The sequence below is a fragment of the Marmota flaviventris genome, chromosome 2, assembly GCF_047511675.1.
Source record: "Marmota flaviventris isolate mMarFla1 chromosome 2, mMarFla1.hap1, whole genome shotgun sequence".
In the NCBI taxonomy this organism is placed as follows: Eukaryota; Metazoa; Chordata; class Mammalia; order Rodentia; family Sciuridae; genus Marmota; species Marmota flaviventris.
The window spans coordinates 160,291,636-160,313,657 of NC_092499.1; the positions used below are offsets into that span (position 1 = coordinate 160,291,636).

The 22,022-nt window shown below is 39.2% G+C and overlaps 1 protein-coding gene and 1 pseudogene across 1 annotated transcript in view; one reads left to right on the top strand and one right to left on the bottom strand.

Moving 5' to 3' along the window:
- The window catches only part of Dtd1 (D-aminoacyl-tRNA deacylase 1), a 191,997-nt gene that overhangs the window by 62,641 nt on the left and 107,334 nt on the right, over window positions 1–22,022 (bottom strand). The gene's annotated exons all lie outside the window — the stretch shown is intronic.
- On the top strand, window positions 19,974–20,750 carry LOC117794804 (ragulator complex protein LAMTOR5 pseudogene; annotated as a pseudogene).

Here is a 22,022-nt window from a genome sequence, read left to right on the forward strand (position 1 = left end):
AATGGAATGAAACTGGAAATCAATGATAAAAGAAGGAAGGAAAAATCCTACATCACATGGAAAATGAACAATATGTTACTGAATGATCAATGGGTTACTGAAGACATAAAGGAGGAAATAAAAAAATTCTTAGAGATAAATGAAAATACAGACACAACATATCGGAATCTATGGGACACAATGAAAGCAGTTTTAAGAGGGAAATTCATCGCCTGGAGGTCATTCCTCAAAAAAGGAAAAACCAACAAATAAATGAGCTCACACTTCATCTCAAAGCCCTAGAAGAGGAAGAGCAAAACAACAGCAAATGTAGCAGAAGGCAAGAAATAATTAAAATCAGAGCGGAAATCAACGAAATTGAAACAAAAGAAACTATTGAAAAAATTAACAAAACTAAAAGTTGGTTCTTCGAAAAAATAAATAAGATCGACAGACCCTTAGCCATGCTAACGAAGAGAAGAAGAGAGAGAACTCAAATTACTAACATACGGTATGAAAAAGGCAATATCACAACAGATGCTACAGAAATACAGAAGACAATTAGAAATTATTTTGAAAACCTATATTCCAATAAAATAGAAGATAGTGAAGACATCGATAAATTTCTTAAGTCATATGATTTGCCCAGACTGAGTCAGGAGGATACTCACAACTTAAACAGACCTATAACAATGGATGAAATAGAAGAAGCAATCAAAAGACTACCAACCAAGAAAAGCCCAGGACCAGATGGGTATACAGCGGAGTTTTATAAAACCTTTAAAGAAGAATTATTACCAATACTTTTCAAGTTATTTCAGGAAATAGAAAAAGAGGGAGCTCTGCCAAATTCATTCTATGAGGCCAACATCACCCTGATTCCGAAACCAGACAAAGACACCTAAAAGAAAGAAAACTACAGACCAATATCTCTGATGAACCTAGATGTAAAAATCCTCAATAAAATTCTGGCGAATCGGATACAAAGGCACATCAAAAAAATTGTACACCATGATCAAGTAGGATTCATACCTGGGATGCAAGGATGGTTCAATATACGGATATCAATAAATGTTATACACCACATCAATAGACTTAAAGATAAGAACCATATGATCATCTTGATAGACGCAGAAAAGGCATTCGACAAAGTACAGCATCCCTTTATGTTCAAAACTCTAGAAAAACTAGGGATAACAGGAACTTACCTCGACATAGTAAAAGCTATCTATGCTAAGCCTCAGGCTAGCATCATTCTGAATGGAGAAAAATTGAAGGCATTCCCTCTAAAATCTGGAACAAGACAGGGATGCCCTCTATCACCACTTCTATTCAATATAGTTCTTGAAACACTGGCCAGAGCAATTAGACAGACGAAAGAAATTAAAGGCATCAAAATAGGAAAAGAAGAACTTAAATTATCACTATTTGCAGGTGACATGATTCTATACCTAGAAGACCCAAAAGGGTCTACAAAAAAACTACTAGAACTAATAAATGAATTCAGCAAAGTGGCAGGATATAAAATCAACACGCATAAATCAAAGGCATTTCTGTATATCAGCGACAAAACTTCTGAAACGGAAATGAGGAAAAACACTCCATTCACAATATCCTCAAAAAAAATAAAATACTTGGGAATCAACCTAACAAAAGAGGTGAAAGATCTATACAATGAAAACTACAGAACCCTAAAAAGAGAAGTAGAAGAAGATCTTAGAAGATGGAAAAATATACCCTGTTCATGGATAGGCAAAACTAACATCATCAAAATGGCGATATTACCAAAAGTTCTCTATAGGTTTAATGCAATGCCAATCAAAATCCCAACGGCATTTCTTGTAGAAATAGAGAAAGCAATCATGAAATTCATATGGAAAAATAAAAGACCCAGAATAGCAAAAGCAATTCTAAGCAGGAAGTGTGAATCAGGCGGTATAGCGATACCAGATTTCAAACTATACTACAGAGCAATAGTAACAAAAACAGCATGGTACTGGTACCAAAACAGGAGGGTGGACCAATGGTACAGAATAGAGGACACAGAGACTAATCCACAAAGCTACAACTATCTTATATTTGATAAAGGACCTAAAAGCATGCAATGGAGGAAGGATAGCATCTTCAACAAATGGTGCTGGGAAAACTGGAAATTCATATGCAACAAAATGAAACTGAATCCCCTCCTCTTAACAAAAGTTAACTCAAAGTGGATCAAGGAGCTAGATATCAAATCAGAGACTCTGCGTCTGATAGAAGAAAAAGTTGGCTCTGATCTACATATTGTGGGGTCGGGCTCCAAATTCCTTAATAGGACACCCATAGCACAAGAGTTAATAATAAGAATCAACAAATGGGACTTTCTTAAACTGAAAAGTTTTTTCTCAGCAAAAGAAACAATAAGAGAGGTAAATAGGGAGCCTACATCATGGGAACAAATTTTTACTCCTCACACTTCAGATAGAGCCCTAATATCCAGAGTATATAAAGAATTCAAAAAATTAGACAATAAGATAACAAATAACCCAGTCAACAAATGGGCCAAGGACCTGAACAGACACTTCTCAGAGGAGGACATACAATCAATCAACAAGTACATGAAAAAATGCTCACCATCTCTAGCAGTCACAGAAATGCAAATCAAAACCACCCTAAGATACCATCTCACTCCAGTGAGATGGGCAGCCATTATGAAGTCAAACAACAATAAGAGCTGGCGAGGATGTGGCGAAAAGGGTACTCTTGTACATTGCTGGTGGGACTGCAAACTGGTGCGGCCAATTTGGAAAGCAGTATGGAGATTTCTGGGAAAGCTGGGAATGGAACCACCATTTGACCCAGCTATTGCCCTTCTCGGACTATTCCCTGAAGACCTTAAAAGAGCGTACTACAGGAATACTGCCACATCGATGTTCATAGCAGCACAATTCACAATTGCTAGACTGTGGAACCAACCCAGATGCCCTTCAATAGATAAATGGATAAAAAAAAAAATGTGGCATTTATACACCATGGAGCATTACGCAGCACTAAAAAATGACAAAATCATGGAATTTGCAGGGAAATGGATGGCACTAGAGCAGATTATGCTTAGTGAAGCTAGCCAATCCCTAAAAAACAAATACCAAATGTCTTCTTTGATATAATGAGAACAACTAAGAACAGAGCAGGGAGGAAGAGCAGGAAGAAAAGATTAACATTAAACAGAGACATGAGGTGGGAGGGAAAGGGAGAGAAAAGGGAAATTGCACGGTAATGGAGGGAGACCCTCATTTTTATACAAAATTACATATAAGAGGTTGTGAGGGGAATGGGAAAATAAACAAGGAGAGAAATGAATTACAGTAGATGGGGTAGAGAGAGAAGATGGGAGGGGAGGGGAGGGGGGATAGTTGAGGATAGGAAAGGTAGCAGAATACAACAGTTACTAATAGGGCATTATGTAAAAATGTGGATGTGTAACCGATGTGATTCTGCAATCTGTATTTGGGGTAAAATTGGGAGTTCATAACCAACTTGAATCTAATGCATGAAATATGATATGTCAAGAGCTTTGTAATGTTTTGAACAACCAATAAAAAAAAAAAAAAGAAAAAAAAATCCAAATGACATGCTTCATAGAAATAGAAAAAGCAGCCTAGGATCTGACTTCCTTAACAAGACTCCTAAAGTGCAAGAAGTAAAATCAAGAATCAATAAATGGGATAGCTTCTTCTCAGCAAAGGAAGCAATTAATAATGTGAGGAGAGAGCCTACAGATTGGGAGAAAAATCTTTACCACATGCACCTCTGATAAAGCATTAATCTCTAATATATATAAAGAACTCAAAAAACTTATCACCAAAAAAACAAATAACCCAATCAATAAATGGGCTAAGAAACTGAACAGACTTCACAAAAGAAATACAGTTGATCAACAAATATTTGAAAAAATGTTCAACATCTCTAGCAATTAGAGAAATGCAAATCAAAACTACTCTAAGATTTCATCTCACTCCTGTCAGAATGGTAACCATCAAGAATACAGGCAACAATAAATGTTGACGAGGATGTGGTGAAAAAGGCACACTCATACATTACTGGTGGGACTGCAAATTGGTGCAACCACTATGGAAAGCAGTATGGAGATTCCTCAAAACACTAGGAATAGAACCACCATTTGACCCAGGTATCTCACTCCTTGGTTTACACCCAAAAGACTTAAAATCAGCATACTATAGTGACGCAGCCACACCAATGTTTATTACAGCTCAATTCACAATAGCTAGACTATGGAACCAATCTAGGTATCCCTTAATAGATGAATGGATAAAGAAAATGTGGTATATATACTCAATGGAATATTACTCAGCTTTAAAGAAGAGTGAAATTATGGCATTTGCCAGTAAATGGTTGGAGTTAAAGAATATCATACTAAGTGAAATAAGCCAATCCCACAAAACCAAAGGCCAAATGTTTTCTCTAATATGCAGATGCTAATTCACAATAAGGGCGGGGGGGGGGGGCGCACTAGGGAAGAATAGTGTTATCTTAGATTAGGTAGAGGGAAGTGATGGGAGGGGAGGGGAGAAGATGTGGGGATAGGAAAGACAGTAGAATGAAACAGACATTATTACTGTATGTATATATGTGACTACATGATCAACATGATTCTGAAACATGCACCCTCAAAAACATGAGAAATTATATGCCATCTATGTATGATATATTAAAGTGCATAAATGCATTCTACTGTCATGTATAACTAATTAAAACAAATTTTTTAAAAAATGTTGTTTAAACTGGAGATATATAAGTCAGGGCAGAGCATTTTGCTAGTATACAGAGGCCCTGTATTAGATTCCCAGTACTAGAGGTGGGGAAGTGGGGCGGGGGTGTCTGGAAAAACCTGAAGCGGGACCAAGAAGGTCTCTGGTTTCCCCCAATTACCATGTGTTTTATCAACAGAACTCTTGTCTTTCTCAATATAATTGAAATCCTAATAATGTGCAAGGGAGTTACGGAAATAGGAGTCAGATGCACTCTATTTAACTCTCTTATAAGGATATTAACTGCTTAAGCGGCAAGGAGCACCCAGGTAAAAAATGACAAGCTGCACAGGAACAGCAAAACATTCAGGAGGCCACACAAGAGATGTCACACTTTGTCCCCATCCCACTTCTTATGCTCAGGCTCACACTGCTTTTGGGCCCCTTCAGTACACTGTATCTCCATGGGGCACACCTGATGGACAGGATGCCAGCACTTCAGAAATGCTTCACCTGCTAAATTCTGAAACATTCAATTAAAATATGTAAATGTACCACTAAAGGGATTAAAAAGAACTCAATTACGACAGCAACACTTCCTTTCAGAGGCTGAAATACCAGGACAGGGCTAATTACAGAGCACCAAGTTACACTGCTTCCTTGCGTATAATTTACACAAAATGTTTTTCTGCCTAGAAATGCACTCCACTTGATCTGCCTCAGAGAACAGAAGTAAAAGGTCATTTTCTGTGTTATTTTTTCAAGAGATTAGCTATTAATCTAGCTCTGTGGAGGTAACTCCCTACATCATTGTGAAAGCATCAAATTTCATTTTTTATAGTGGGTCCTCCACCCATAAAAAATGGTCCCATACTCCATTTTCTCTCCCAAAGTCAACCACGAAACCCTGAACTGCCCAAACTCAGGAGCAATCCACCCCCACCTGCCAGGTTACCTATTTGGAAATCAAAAGTATTTATTTGTGGAGCTGGAGATTAAACTAGAGTGCTCTACCACTGAGCTACATTCCCAGCCCCAAAGAAGATAATTCTATTTCAAAAGACATAAAATCCTAAAGCAGCAGAAAAAGATTTGTTGTGATTTTTGTTGTTGTTGCTACCATTTCTGGCCTTCAGAAGTAAAGATATTCCTAACAAAGAGCTCCTTCCAAAAACAAAAAAACAGTGATGCTCCAAATAAACTGCAGGAAGGGAAGGCAAAACTGGCTCCATGAACAGATGTGGTCAGTAATGCCCTCCACTACAGACATAATTGCTTTGGTTTTGCCCCAACATAGCAAAAGGGTTCCAAATTCTCTGGTGGGTAATGATCCAGTATTCCCACCTCTCCAATAACTGCTACATCTTTAACGCCAAAACACAACTGCTGAGAGCATTCCACATGCCGTTCACCCTCTTTATCCAAATCTAAGTGGAAAGAGACCTGAAGAAAACACAGGAAATAAGCCAATCCCCTTTTCTAGTAGAGTCTTAGCTAAAGGCTGGATCTGAGAGTTAGCCAAGGAGAAGCAGATGGACGGCATGAGAAGGCTCAGATGGCCAAGCATCCAGAAACACAAGGGCTCAAAACCCTGCAAGTGGACTCAGAATATACTGAGCTCCAAGAGCAAAATTTTCCCTTTTTAGAACATGTTCAAGGTTCCAATAATGTTTCTGTCCTTTGGCATTTTGTCTCTAATATCTCCACACTGCACTCTAAGTTTTTTTTGTTTTTTTTTTTTTTTTTTAAACTCAATGAAGGAGCACAGTATCACTATCTTTTCCAAGAAAGCCTTTCTAAGAGACAGGTGGGAATCATAAGGTCTCCTTGCCTCCAATCAGCTCATTCTCACAGAGAACAATCTCCTAACCCAGGCAAACACTGTGACTGAGCTAAATTACTTTGGCCCAGCTCTTCCTCTCCACTGGTATCAGCAGCTGAGCTCATTATCATGTCATGAAGTTGTTTAACCTCCTCTGAAGAAGACACTGGAATCCATCTATGTTATAAGCTACCATGGTCCTGACTCACTCATTTTCATGTCTATCCCCAGTGCTGAAGGTATTATTTATGATGAATGGTGACATTTCCTCCAACATCATTGATTCATTACTAATACTTTGACAAGGCCTTTAGTTCACTTCCTTTGGGATGCTAAATCTTACCCCATATCTGGCATTCTATCAGTACCTGAATGTAACTTCTGACTTTTTGTAGAAGGACAACATTATTGCATGGATGCCCATAGCCTAGCAAAGACATCTGAATGTGACATTCAATTCCCAAAAGAAAACCCAACCCAACAAGACATCATAGATTCAAATAAAGCTGAGATTATCTTCTCAACAGCAGGGGAACTTGCTGGATAACATCTAAAGCTGCTCTCACTTTCATCTATTTGAGTTCCATCCCGCTTCATTTATTAACTATTTACTATTTATTGTAAAGGAAGCATGTAGGCGGGAGCTGAAAGTTCTGTAGGTATTTGAGTAGGTTTGGGTATTGAGGGGAGCATTATGGATGTTATGTGTAAAGATAGTAATGAACACCAATTAATCTGTAAAAATTCAAATTTTGTGACAATTAGTAATTTGTTTCAAACTCCTCTTATCTTCTGATACCGTAAAATAGAAAACTTAATTTTTAAACATAACAGTACTCCTACTCTTCAAAATTCTCTAAAATATTACCAACAATGTATAGGCCAGCTCCGTCTGGTAGGATGATATGTGATAGAAATGTTCTATCTCTGCACTGTCTGACACACTTGCCACAGTGGCAAGTGTGCTGCTGAGCACCAGAAATGTGGCTAACACAACTCAACTAAATTTGTAATTTTATTGAGTCTTGGTTAATTTCAATAGCCACTGTGGACAGTGGTCATGGTACTGGACAGTATGGATCTAGGCACTCTCCCTCAACAAGTTCTCAGAGACAGAAATGTATTTATTTATTCACTCCATCTCCCCTTGACAGAGTGGAAAAGCACAACTGGGGCTGACATTCCTCCTGGTGCCTCACTGCCCTAAGCAAGAGGCCCACCCTTTCCTTCACAGTAGTGATGCTCAACCTCTGTGCTACCGACATCAGGGGCCACATGACTCTTTGTGTGGGGCTCCCCTGTGCATTTGAGGGTGTTGAGCAGCATCCCTAGCCTCTACTCACTAGAGGACAATAGCATTTCCCGCCTCCCATTTGTGACAACAAAAAGTGTCTCCCAGACATTGTCAAATGGCCCAGGATAGAAAATGGTTAGAGAGCCACTCTCAAGAAGTAAGTGTTAAAAACACACAATACTCTGCTCATAAAACAACTCACTCTATTTTACAGGACTAGGCCACTCTCTCATACTTGTTTTGGTTAAGTGTTCTTTTTCCATCCCTTGCACATAACTCTTCACACCTGAGTCCATCAGGATTCCTTCATTATTTTTCTGAGGTTCCTATCCACATGTACACATGTGACTGCCCAGCTATCCTCCCATTCAGAGAAGAGGATCCCTAAAAACCAAAATGACCTTCCTGAAAACAATCTATTACATAAATCTGTTTGAATCTACGCTGATGAACACTCTTATATATGAACAGATACCAGACACCAAGATACTGGAGGGAGCATTTGTAGCTCAAAAGAAAAGGACCAAATAGGATAAACAGAACAACTGATGCCAATCAAACAGACAATTCAGCAAATAAAAATGATCATTAAAAAAAATCCCAATTAGAGCCAAGGATATAGCTCAGAGGTAGGTAGAGCACTTGCCTAGCATGCACAAGGCCCTGGATTCAACCCCCACCATCAAACACACACACACACACACACACACACACACACACACACACAACCAAATAGTATCTTCTGATAACATCAAGAAAATATAATACCCCTAAAAGCCAAATAAGCAAATGAACCAACAAAAACTGGCTTCTACTAAAAAAAAAGTAGCAGTTGGCACAAAAAAGAAAAGAGTTCATGGATATTAAAAATGATTGCCAAAATAAAAAATTCAGTAAAGTGGTAGGAGATAAAATTTAATAATTGTCCTCTGGATGAAAGTACAAATATGGAAAATATGGAGAAAGCTTATAACAAAGGACCAATGTAGAATTATGTTGATTTCCAGACTTTCCAGAAAAAAAGAATAGAAAAATAAATGAAAGTGTGAAAACAGTAATAATAGTAATAATAATGATGACGACGACACAAGAAAACTTAGCAGAGCTGAAGAAAGACAAAATAATTTAGATTTAAGAAACCTTAGATTACTAAATAGGACAAAAGTGGGATATATCCTCATGAAATCTGAGGATATAAAAGATCAAGACATAGGATCCAGAAAGAGAAAAGAAAGATTCCCAGCCAAAAAATGAGAATGAAATGCAGAAACGTCCTCACAGAAGAACCAACTATAGAATCAAAGCTTTCAGAACTCTGACGAAAAGGTTTTTGAACCCAGAACTTGATATCCCATCCAAATCAACAGTCAAGCGTAAGGACTATATAGACATTTTCAAATAGATTTTTTAAAAATCAGAAAAAATAATTTCTGAATTCTTCTCGGAAAAAAAAATTACATGGAGATGGATTTTGGCATAAATAAGAAAGAAACCCAAGAAACACAAAGACAGGGAGAGGGTCCAGAAAGCAGAAATGCAGGAAGGGGAAGCCTCCAGAAAAAAATGCGCAATAGCAGGTACAGGAGGCCAGTGAGGCAAGGACCAAAGCCTGAGCGCTCAGGGAAGGAAACTGGTCCCAGGGTAGGAAGCATGATGGTCAGGGAGAAAAATTATAGAATATGGCAATGGCACTGGCTAAGAACATTCACCTGCCTGTCCTCTTAAAATTTTTATAGACAATTCCCCATTTTTCTTACCCCAACAGAGCTAGTGACAACTTTGTGATCCAATTCCCATCCTATGTGACAGGCAAGGTTCCCCGTGGTACCTCTGCATCAAGCACCAACACAGAGCCATCTAAGACTGACCTGGTCCTGGTCACAGTACCAGTGACTACAACCCCTATCAGACCACTAAGGAGTTAGGTCTGACCTGCAATAGATCAATGTTCCTGTGTTCTACACCACTTATCCCAGCGTGACTTTTCTGGCCTGCCTCGGACCCAGATCATTATTCCACATCGTTTGCTGAATGAGACAATTTCCCCAGTTCCTTCTGGACTCAACAACTGCCAATCTACAGGAAGATATCACCAAATGGGCTGGGGATGTGGCTCAAGCGGTAGCGCGCTCGCCTGGCATGCGTGCGGCCCGGGTTCGATCCTCAGCACCACATACAAACAAAGATGTTGTGTCCGCCGAGAACTAAAAAAAAAAAAAATAAAAATAAATATTAAAATTCTCTCTCTCTCCTCTCTCATTCTCTCTTTAAAAAAAAAAAAAAAAGATATCACCAAATGAGGATTCAACTGCCCCACAAAAAATTAAAACTAAGGAAGGAGAGCATGTCACAGAGATGGTGAAAAGAGCAAGTAAGGGAACACCAGTCAGTGGTAAGTCACTATGGAACTTAGCAACAGAAGCTTAACCTTTCTTGCTTTGGAAAGATTAACCGTCCCTCTCTTTCTCTGTCTTATCACAAGGGACCAATGAAAGGGTCTCCCTTTTCAACATTTCTGCCTCATCTCCTTGGTCTTTTTTGAGGGACATACAAATAATGTTCAGTTTGAAATGGAAGTGAGTAAGAAGCTATTTAAACACTCATTATGTAGCAGATTAAAATGACTACAGACAAATTTCTCCTTTCAACAAAGATATGGTCACACAATAAGATTTTAAAGTGGATCTCAGGCATTGCACTATATTAGCTCTATGCAAAATGAGCAGCTCTAAATGAATCTTTAAATCATCCAGGAATGAGTTTAGTTCCTATTTAGAATCATCAGCTCACTTTATGCATTTTATCTGATAAATCAGCAATCTGAAAGACTTACAAATTAGGTGATTCTTTAAAAACAGAAACCAAAGCAAGTGCACAGAATATTCACTTGTTTAGCGAATATACAATGAAAACCTATTTCATCCCAAGCACTGGGGCAAGCCTAATGCCAGCTGCTGAATGACCGGGTGGAGGCCTATATCCTGTGCTGTTCCATCCTGAATGCTCTCCTGTGCAAGGCCAGAAAACTCCTCCAGTGCATTCAACTCACATGGGGCAACAGAATCAAGGACCTTGAAGATGTCATCCTCCCTCACAGCTCTACTGTGCCAACATATCCACAGTTTTTTTGCTATAAAGCAAAAATTCTACTACTGAAAAGGTCCAAAGGGTTTTGTTTTGTTTTGTTTTAATTTGCCAGGATCTACCAAAGGAAATAACTGATTGGTAGGAAGTAAACTACTTAGGGAAGACCATTCATATTATTTTTTTTAAAGATATCCACTGCCTTATCAGGGCACTTGTTGGTACATCTCATTCATCAGGAATTCATTAAACCAAGTGTGTTAGGTAATCTACTCTCTCTCTACCTGAGCTCCACTTCCTGCCAGGATGGTCCCACGGCTGTCCTGCTGACATGAGCAAAAATCCTCAAGCTGTCCCTTACCATGTTCCCACCCCACTTGCTGGTCCCCCACCTAGAGCCTTACTGCCACCTTGGACTCCTTCTCCCACATCTTCCAATTCTGTGCCCTCCTTGTTCCTCCTGCTGAGCCACTGCCAGTCCTCCATCCCCAGCCCAGGCCCCACACAGATACTCTGGGTGACATGAGGAAAAGACCTGCATGGACTTGGGTCCAAAGACCTGGATTAAAGCCTTGCTCTGTCACATCCTACTTGCTACTTGGGAGAAAGCTCTTGCAGACTCAGTCTTTTTCCACATGTAAAACAGGCTTTTAAACCCCTACAACAGGCTCTCTTTACTCAGTACCCTTTCTTCTTTGCTGAAACTCTGCTCCAGAGGGATAAAATGCCAGGAACTTTCTTTCCCAAATATTCCTAGTGACTTCCTGGACAGTAACTCAGCTGTGCCTAAGAGGATGTGAAAGGAAAAATGCTGAACACAGTCAGAAATGATTCCTCTTCCTAATAAAAATAAAATGAGAGAAACACCAACCTTTTTGCCTGCCTCTAACACAGTGTAAAGGGTATATGCATAGTGCTGTGGCAGCCATTTTGCAACTGTGAGGATACCAAGAAAATAATGGAGAAGCTGCCTGGCCTCTCAGCTGCCAAATTAAACAACTCTAGAGTCCCTGTCACAGGGTCTTATTATGATAGAAAGAGAATGTTCTTATTACTTAAGGAACCTAGAACTGAAAATTCTATTGCACCATTACTTTCAGCCAAAGGAAGGCTCAATCACAAACACTGTTCAAAAGAGGGTAAGGAAAGAGAGAAATAGGGGGAGGGGGCGGGGAGGACTGTACAGTAGCAGCATCACATACAGCCAGGTAGATGAAGATGACCATCCCCTCACTTCTGGGCCTTTCCACACCAAGCATCCTGCAAAAGCTAACAAATTCACTCCATAAAGTATACTTCTCACTACTTTATCCTTCCCCTACTTTAAAAAAAAAAAAAAAAATGATGGTCCCCCAGTGCCCATAGGAGATGCTTTGTACATACCTGGGCTAATGCAGCCAGAAAGTCAAGGTAAAGACTTCAGATATAAACCCAAATGTTTGAAAAAAAACCACTTAATATGTACAAATGAAATTCACTTCAAAGTAGCATTGGAGGGTTAACAAAATCAGAATGGCATAACGGGGTATTTGTTGAACCAGTGATTCAGTAGACTATTCTGTCTATTGTGTATAAAATTTTCCATTATAAATATGTAAGGTCATTTTAAGTTTATAATACAGAATTGAACTATATAATTATTGTTAAAAACAGACATCAGTAGATCCTAGAAAAACCTTTAAAAAAATAGTAAAATTCTCTACATGTTTTGCCAAAATTTTACAGGTTTGTTTATACATAAAGGCATTCATTGCCATTTCTTGGAATTTCTTTATAGTCAAACATTATTGGAAAAAATATGTTCAATTTTGTATTACAATTATTAAAAATCAAAATTAATTTATATATCCAATAATGAAGGAAAGTTGATACAAGGTAGTCTGCATGAAGAAACAGTATACAAACATAAAAATGATACAAAGTTTTGTCAACCTCAGTGAAATTGTCTGAAAAAAGTTTTAAGTGAAAAAATATGTGTTGATTTCGCCAATATGAAGGATAAATGTGTAGAAAAACATAAAGAAATAAGAAATTAAAATAGCTGCAATAAGATGAATATACTGATTTTTTTAAACTTCATTCAATTATTTTTGCAAATGTTGTTCTAATCACTTTTGAGATTTGCCTAACCTTGAGTATAAGATTCTTCTCTAGTTTCTCAGGTTTTTTTGTAAAGGGAAAACAATTATATATATATCACCTATGACAAATACAGTAACTCTTTTCTAGACTGCTGGAATGTGCTGGTCACTCCCATGAATTTCCTTGCTACTCTGCATCTCCATTACCCACCCGGTCCCTGAGTCCAAGCAGGCACCTCAGCATGACCTGCTGAGGTGGCAAACCAAGAGCTCAAGAGAAACACAGAAACCACAGTTGTCATCTTGCCTTGTCTGGTAAGACCCTGCTCTCCCTACCTGTACCCACAACGAGACTGCAGGGCAGGTGGGCTAACCTGCTCAAGATATGCCCTCCTGAGAGGTGGGGGACATTCCTTGTCAGGCTGTAGACAGCCTGACCAAGAATCCTACCTTCTTCTCCCTCTGGTGAATGTTCAGGGAGATTTGTGAACACGAATGTCCACAGAAGACAACGGAGCCTTGACACAGAAATCACAACAGCCATAAGAACATGGCCAACATGGGAGTGTGCAAAGCACCCCCACTTACATAAGGATTTTACTGAGGAGAGTCCTCTGAGATATGCAATCATTCCTCACGCACAGGCGAGACCAGCTGCCCGTGAACCAGCTGCTCCTGTGCTCCTGTCCCCAGTAAATGCCTCCCTTCCCCATCTCCAGCTGAAGCTACTTTTTAGCTTCTCAACCATTTTTATGATATAAAAGGTTAGAGTAATAATAGCCTCAATTTATTTAATGCTGAGTGCTGAGCAGTAGCTTTTAGAATGTTTTTCTTTTAACCCTCACCACACTGTGGAAGGCGAGACTGAAAGCCCCACCAAGATCATGCAAGAAAAGGAAGCTCAAAGCAGTCACAGAGTGACCACAAACATGTGCTGGGCAGAATTCTGTTACACTAAACCAGTCTCCCCTTTTACAAAAATACACTCCTTCTTCCCCACTGAGGAAAGAGACAGTGTCCTACCCACCCCGTCTGTATGCCCAGGGGACAATGAGCACATAAATACTGATACACATACACGGAAATTTCTGGACTAGCTTCTTCCATTTTGTTCCTCATAGTGGCTCCATGAGTGCCAGGCCTGGATTTCAGTTCCCTCACAGTGTACCTGTGGTCAGAAATGGATCTGACAAGGAGATTTCAGCAACATCTACTGACTGAATAAATAAAACTCATTCCAGAAATATCTACCACTGTCCAGTAGAACTTTCTCTAGGATGAAAAGGCCCTCTACCTTTGCTGTCCAGCACCAGTAGCCCCTAGACACACATGTCAATGGAACTCTTGTAATGTGGCTACTGTGACTATAGAATTTTAATTTTATTAAATGTCCAGGAACTTAAATTTCCCTGGCTCTATGTGGCTAGAGATCACTATGCTGGCCAGTGCAGGTCTAACCTATCCCAATTTCTTGCACAAGGCCATTCCTTTGAAGATAGTCCTTGGGACCTCTGCTCCTGCATATGTCGACTTCTGTGTAAAACCACACCAGCACTGGACACACAGTGAGGGATAATGGTGCTGCTTTCAAGGTATTTAGGTAAGAACAAAGGAATAAACCAAATGATATCAATTAAGCATGATTCACTTTAAAGGAATAATTTTTATTACAACAGAGCTGGTATAAAACAACAAATTATATTATCCAATGATCAACGTCTCTTTGTTGACATAAATGATTCTTGAAAATCAATGTCCCCTTCCTTCCTATATGCCACAACCACCATAATAAAGAGTAAAAAAAGAAAAATAAAGAGTAACAAAAAGAAAAGAAAAAAAAATTGTTACCAAATTTACTACCTATCAAAACCAAGTCTTGGTGGTCAAATGCCAATTAAGACCAGAAAAGATGAATTAATGGCCATGTCATGTCTCTAGAAAATATCCAAATTTATATGTCGCATATATTATATCAAAAGACTTCAAGGTTTGACATTTTATAAAGAATGTTGATTAATTCACATGCATTTCTATCCTGTTTGGCAGGAAAGCTGTCAATAATGATTTTATAAAAGTAAACATAATTCGTCTGGGCCTAAGAGTCTAGGTCAGCAATCATAGCATCATTCCAAGCATCCAGTGGGCTCCTCCTCACTCTAACTGGCTCATACCAGCTCTGCTGTGTCCTTTTGAGCCACTGACCTCAGAGACAACTAATCAATAGCTGGCAGAGCACTGTGCTCTTACCAATATGATTCTATCCACTAATCAGGGCTTATTCTGTCCCTGGTGAAATTAGTTAACCTTGGATAAAATCAGGGTAAGATGACTTCTTCTTCCCATACTAGCTTACCCCTAATGCCACAGACAAAGGCAATCCCACTGGCAAATGACCAGAAGAAGTAAGGATACAGAGTTTGCAGCTGACAAAAATGATCAACATCTATATTCCAGAGATTTTTCTGGAATTAAGATTAAAAACCATTTCATTACCTCCATTGTTTATAAGCAAAGCATCAAATCTGAAACATTTGAATTCCTTGTCTTAGGTGTCATGTTATATTTAATTCCACAAAAAAAAAAAAGAAACCTTAATTAAATCCTTGCATTGACCAATATGTACATTAACTAAAGAATAAACTAAGGGCAGAGCAGTTTGGGGTATAATTTGGACAATTTTTGTATACAACATGAATGCACATAAGTGCTCTCTTATACATTCGTTAGTGTGCTTTAAGTCAAGCAAGATGTTAATTCTTGACAAGGACATACCCTCTTGGTACTTCTGCCTCCACTCCTGACACTGACACTAAAAGGTGAGTGGCAGACTAAAACCTGGCTTTATGTTTGACCTGATGTGAGATTCTCTAAACAGTGGGGGCCAAGGTTGGGGAATAGGAATTATCCACTGCCCATGCAGGCAGCAGGGTGGGCAATATAGCTCTGCACTGTTCAACATGGTAGCCACCAGCCACTGGTGGCTATTTAAATCTAAACTTAGTAAAATTAAATTAAAATTTAAGTTCCACAGTCTCACTACCTGCATTTAAAGTGCTCATTAGTCATAAGAGGCGAGTGACTAATGTACTGAACAATGCAGATATAGAATATTTTCAACTGCAAAAAGTTGGACAATGTTGGTATAGATAGTTTTAAAACAATAAAATAATAAAATTGACTCAATGTATATCAGTTTTTATTGTCAACATGTACAGGCAATTTTAAATAAGATTAGTGAAAAAATACCCCTTCTACCATCTTGACTCTCTCCTGCCACTGTCCAAATAAACCTGCCATGATACAGAAAACTTAAATACAAGAACACACTAACATCTAGTTTGTATCACTCTCAAATCAAAGTCAAAAGGAAAAAGGAAAAAGAACAGACTGTGTATTTCATTCCCTTTTTCTGTTCCTAATAGAGGTATAGAAGACTACAAGAATCTGGAGAGAAAAATGGTAAAGAATTTATAAATACCAAAACGAATATAAACCTTAGAAATTTTACATAATATATATTCAAAAGGGTGCAAATGGGGCCCGAAAACAGAAAATATACGTGTGTGTGCGCGCGCACATGCATGCTGCTGGGGATGGTGCCCAGTACCTCTTACAGGCTAGGCAAATATTCCACCACTGAGCTACAGCCCCAGCTCAGAGCATATCATTTGTCACTTGTTGTACCTATTCACAGAGGAATGAAAGGCCATTTCTAACCTCAGGGTTCTCATTCCTGGTAAGCTACACTTCTCAAAGACAAACCTAAAATAGAACCAAACTTCTTCTGAAAGAAGACAACTGAGAAAATGGGGCCACAGAGAGCTGCTCAGCTCCCTATTATGGTCCATGCATTAAACATTAACATGGCTACAGTCTTTTTCCTAGCAGAAATATTAAAAATGTATACAATGTTTCTAATTTCAATTCCCATAATGGTCTATAATGCTTTCAGAGGCTTCTGAATTTTTGATTTCTCATTCAGTCATCCCCTCCTGGCCCCTGTTAGCTCTACCTGCTACATATTATGCCTCCCCATCCCCATCCACCTACCCGCACACACCCCTCACCCCCATTCTCAATTGTCAATGACAAATAATGGCAAGGATCGTCTGCTCTCTATTCAATGATATGCCATTTTTGCCCACGTATATGGGTTAACCAATTAAACACCACTTTCCTAAGAAGAAAACCTTTTCTCAGATCATTTCTGTGACTGCTTCAGAATGAAAATGACCAAACACTAGAAAATAAAAAGCAAGAAGACAGCAAAAAGAACACTCAGTTATCCAGTATACTATGATACATTGGTTCTGGGTAGGGGGCCTTCCAAATACCCTAGGGATAAATGTCCATGCCCTAAAACACATTTAATTATGTCTAAAGTCTACCATCTACTTTCTGACATGTATAAGAATACTCCAGAGCACTCCTGTTATGTCTCAGAACCTTTGCACATGCAGTTCCTTCTTCCTGGAATGCTCTCCCTGTGCCACTTCTGCTTACTAAAAAACCCTCGCTCTCTAAGTCAACTTCACTTCAAGGAAGCTTGTGACACCTTGTCCTCTTTGAGCTACACATTACAGTTTACACTGTGAGACTTTGGAATAAGATTATTTGGAGACTGTCTGCCCCACCCAACCAGGTCTGACAACTGGGTAAGGAGAATGCATCAGTTTTATTCATCATATTCCAAAAGCCCAATACCATGCAAGGCAGGAGTCAATATTATTTGATAGATGAAGAAATCAATTGCCAAATGAATAAGCATCTTTTGAACACCGGGGAACTATGTTCCTATACTGATATAACTTCAAACAGAGATGGCTGATACATGGATTCTATTAATTCAGAGATAAAGATAAATTCTATTTTACTCTCTTTGAAACCAGCCTCTGCTATCCAATTGTTCTTTTGGTAGATGGTGAAAGTAGAAACGACCAACTTGAACAACCTCAGAAGCAGTGATGAGGCCTCATCAAAGATGAAGGAGGCAGAAGCCCAATCAACCTTCTTCAAACAAGTTTCTTTAAATTATAGGAAACTGCTTTCATTCCTGTCAAAAGGTGAATCACACCATCAATCAAAACCAGGGCCAAGGGTATAGCTCAATGGTTGTGTGCATGCTTAGCATGCACAAGGCCCTGGGTCTGATTCCAATATCAAAAAAAAACAAAAACAAAAAAAAAAACTACACATATGTATAGACGTTTATTACAAATACCTTGGGCTGGGGATGTAGAATGCTTGTCTAGCATGTCCAAGACTCTGGGTTCAATCCCCAGCAGCACGGGGGGGGGGGGGGGGGGCGCGCACTTCTCTCTTCTTCCTCCAATAACTAAGTCAGGTTCTCTCTTATTCCTCCAATTCACTAAGTCTGGTGGCCTGGTCCATCAGCTAGAGGGGCCTGCTCTTTCTTCAGAGGATAGTCATATAATCCACATTTCTAGACAAGTTCTAGCCATTTAGATTTGGGGTCTATATTACTTTGCCCTGGCATCCCTCTCACCTCCCCACCACCAATACTGCCACCTTTATGCTCTGCAAGCTACCCAGTGCCTCAAACTCACCTAGCACTGCCCCTCTAGCCCCTAAACTGGCTGTTTCCTCCACCTGGAAGGCTTTTTCCCAATATCCCCTCAGAATTCTCTCCCTCAGGTCTTGGCTCAAATGGGTCCCTAAAACTGCAGCCTACCAGGATCCCTGGTCATTGTCCCTGCCCAGTTTTTTTCTCAATCACATTCCTCATCACCCGAGACACCTATTTTTATACTGTTTCCCGTAGCTCCATTCAGCCCCTCAACACCTCAGAATATGAGCCCCATACATAACTTTGTGTATTCACTGCTACATCCCACATGTCTAGAAAGTGCCTAGCCCAAAGTAAGTGCTGAATAAGTATCTGTAGAAGGACTGAGACTGCATGGTATTGTTCAACTCCTAATGAAATACCTGCCATGAGACTTTCTGTTCTAACCCAGTCTCCAAGTAGGGCCAAAGACAGGTCTGCTGCAAGGAAGAATCTGGAGGTACAAAGATGAGACATCAATCAAGAAAAAAAAATCAATTAAAAAAGAGAAATCATCAAAGAACAGGAATAAGCAATTCACACACAGAGTGAAGGAGTTGTCTCATTTTGTGAGTTGTCACTGCCAGCTTTCTGAAGAACCTTGAGTAAAATCAGCTGTGAGCAGTTTCCACTGGCTTTGAATTCTACAAAACAGAGGAACATGTTGGATACAGCAGTGAATAAATATAGATGCTGGGCCCACAGCTTACCACTGAATATCCACAGATGGTTTTATATGAGACAGACCACAGTGGCTGCTCCCAAGGGGATACAGGCTGCTATAAACTATGTTTATCCTGAAAAGGAGAATTATCCTGCTCTTCCTTTAAATGTCAAATAGGACAACCCCCACCCCCAAGTGGCCAATATGCTGTCTATGATAGCCACGGTGGATTGGCTTTATGAAGACTGGCATATCCATCCACTTAATATGCTCCTTGCCCAAGTCAAGAAAAATGCTGTGACCAAGAAGACCCCTTAAAAGAAAATACTCCACCCCATCATGAAACCTTTCTTAAGCAAAATCAAGCAACAGTTTGAGAAGCCATACCAATATGTTGTCTTAGCTTTCCAATACAAAGCTAAGAAACTCAGAGGGGTTCATAAGAGATAGGGAAAGACAAAGGGGATAGCCAAGGAACTCTTGTCAAGAGGGTGGAAGTTTTCAAAGGGTATTTAGGAATGGGGTAAATAAAATGAACACTGATGTGACCAACACAAATGTCTCAAAGTGACATTATTAAAATTCAGGCCAAATGAAGGACCCCTACTAACTCCTCCTCCCAACATCAAAAGATTCTAAACAAGTGTTATCTATTTATTATAGTTTGGAAGAATTTTTAAAGCCAGAAGGCAAGAATGACAATGAGAAGACTGACCCTGAATCACTGAGGGTGAAATGTGTAACCAATTAAATGAAGTAAGAATTGATGAAGGAGCCACGGTCTCTGGGCCTGACTCCTGGCTGGAGACTGGGGGCCAAGTACATGTGCACAGGTAAAATGGCCAGGGAGTGAAAGAGAAACTTTTCATGGAGCCCAATGCTCTGTGATTCCAAACCTGCTGGTGAGGTCCTAAAAGGATTAGACAGGAAGACAGATAGCAGCACTGGTTTATGGGATTGAAACAGAAGACTGGATAAGAACTGGGTGTCCAAACAAACTTCATGTGAACTAGCTGTATCCTTTTACTTGAACATACTGTTGGGATTAACATTGTATCTAAATGAGGAACACATCCCCTACCCAGTATTGTTCATTTGTTCACAATATAAAACACTGGTAGATAAAGTGAGTACCAACTTAATCAATATGTTGGCAAAACAAATTGCTCCACATTAATTGCCCAGTGTGATCTATGAAAAAAGTGGATGCGGTGTGGTCCTAAGTTGTGTTGGACTGCAGTTGGGATGGAGGAACCTTAGAGCAGCACTTGGAGGACACAATGAAGAATCCATCCATTGCTGGAGTATAGATGCACAAGGACTTAATTTCAGCAGCCATGAGATGCTGTCAGATGACTGTGCTAGAGTGATATCTGTCCTAGCCCAGCAAGCGGCTAAGCTAACTTCTGACCTCACTGAAATTCCTGTGATGTGTCAAGATTCAGTTAATGGGAACACGATGATGTTCATCATGATGGCATCATAGTGACAATGCACAAAGTGGCCTCTTGACCTTTCTTATGTGTTCCCCAGCAGTTTGTCATAGGAATTCAACTCTACTGATGTTAATTATAAAACTATTAAAGGTTCATTAATGTTCATTGGGCTCTTTTCTATTTTTTAAATGTTTTTATTGGTATGTTATAGTTATATGTAATAGTGGAGTTAATTTTGATATAATCATACATCTATGGAATATAATTTGCTCCCTTTCAGTCCCCAGTACTTCCTCTTTCCCTTCCTTCCTTCCTCCCCCTGTCCTCTTCCTCTTCCTCTACTGGTATTCCTTCTATTTATTAATTGGTTATTTAATTAGTACTGTGGTATATTCATATATGAACATTGCATACATAATTTGGTCAATTTAGCCAACATCTCAAGATATTAGTAAGAAAAGATCATGTTTCAAAGCAGCAGGTTCAGGATACTTTATAGAATTTTGTTATGTTCAATAAATCTGTTTGAAGGGAGGGAAAAAATAGAAATTAAAAAGTGGATAGCTCTGGATACTAATGAATTGCTGTAGCTTGAATGAAACAGCACCATGTCTAACAGTTTCTGATATGGTTTTGAAAGTGAGAAAAATTCATGTTAAAGGAATGATTTTGCATGATGATTTTGCAAATTGTTTTTCCTCAATACCTAAATCAAAATAGTCAATTGCAGCTTGCCTTCCCAAGAAAGAATCCCTTTACATTTACTATTACTGCAGAATTATTTCAATTGCCCAGCTTACTGTTCTGATTTGGTTGGGAGGGATTTGAACTACTGCAGTATCCAAATACATTAACACTCTACATTGATGACATCCTGATAATATCAGAAACTGAAAAGCAAGCTAGGACTGAATTAAATCCAGCAGTGACACACACAATTCTCAGGCTAGATGACAAATCCAGCAAACACTCAAAAGACTGACCAAACAATAAAATACTTAGGAATAATTTGAGCAGGAGCCACCTGTGATATTTCATAGGCAACTAAAAAATAAACTGCTGTCATTACCTTTGGAACCAAGCAAGAAGCATGGTACTTAGTCACATTGCTCAAATTCTAGAGAATGCGCATCTCACTTCTGGGAATACTGCTAGTTCCTAACCATAAATCTACCCAAAAGAGGGTTAGATTTGAATGTGAACCTGAACACCATCAGGCTATGTCTGAATTACAAAAAGCAGCGGCTCAGTCAATGCCTTTGGGCCCTATGAGCTACATTAAGATCTGATTTAGGGAGTATCTTCAATCTGCACTTACAAGCTTATACTTCATGACAAAAGACCAGGA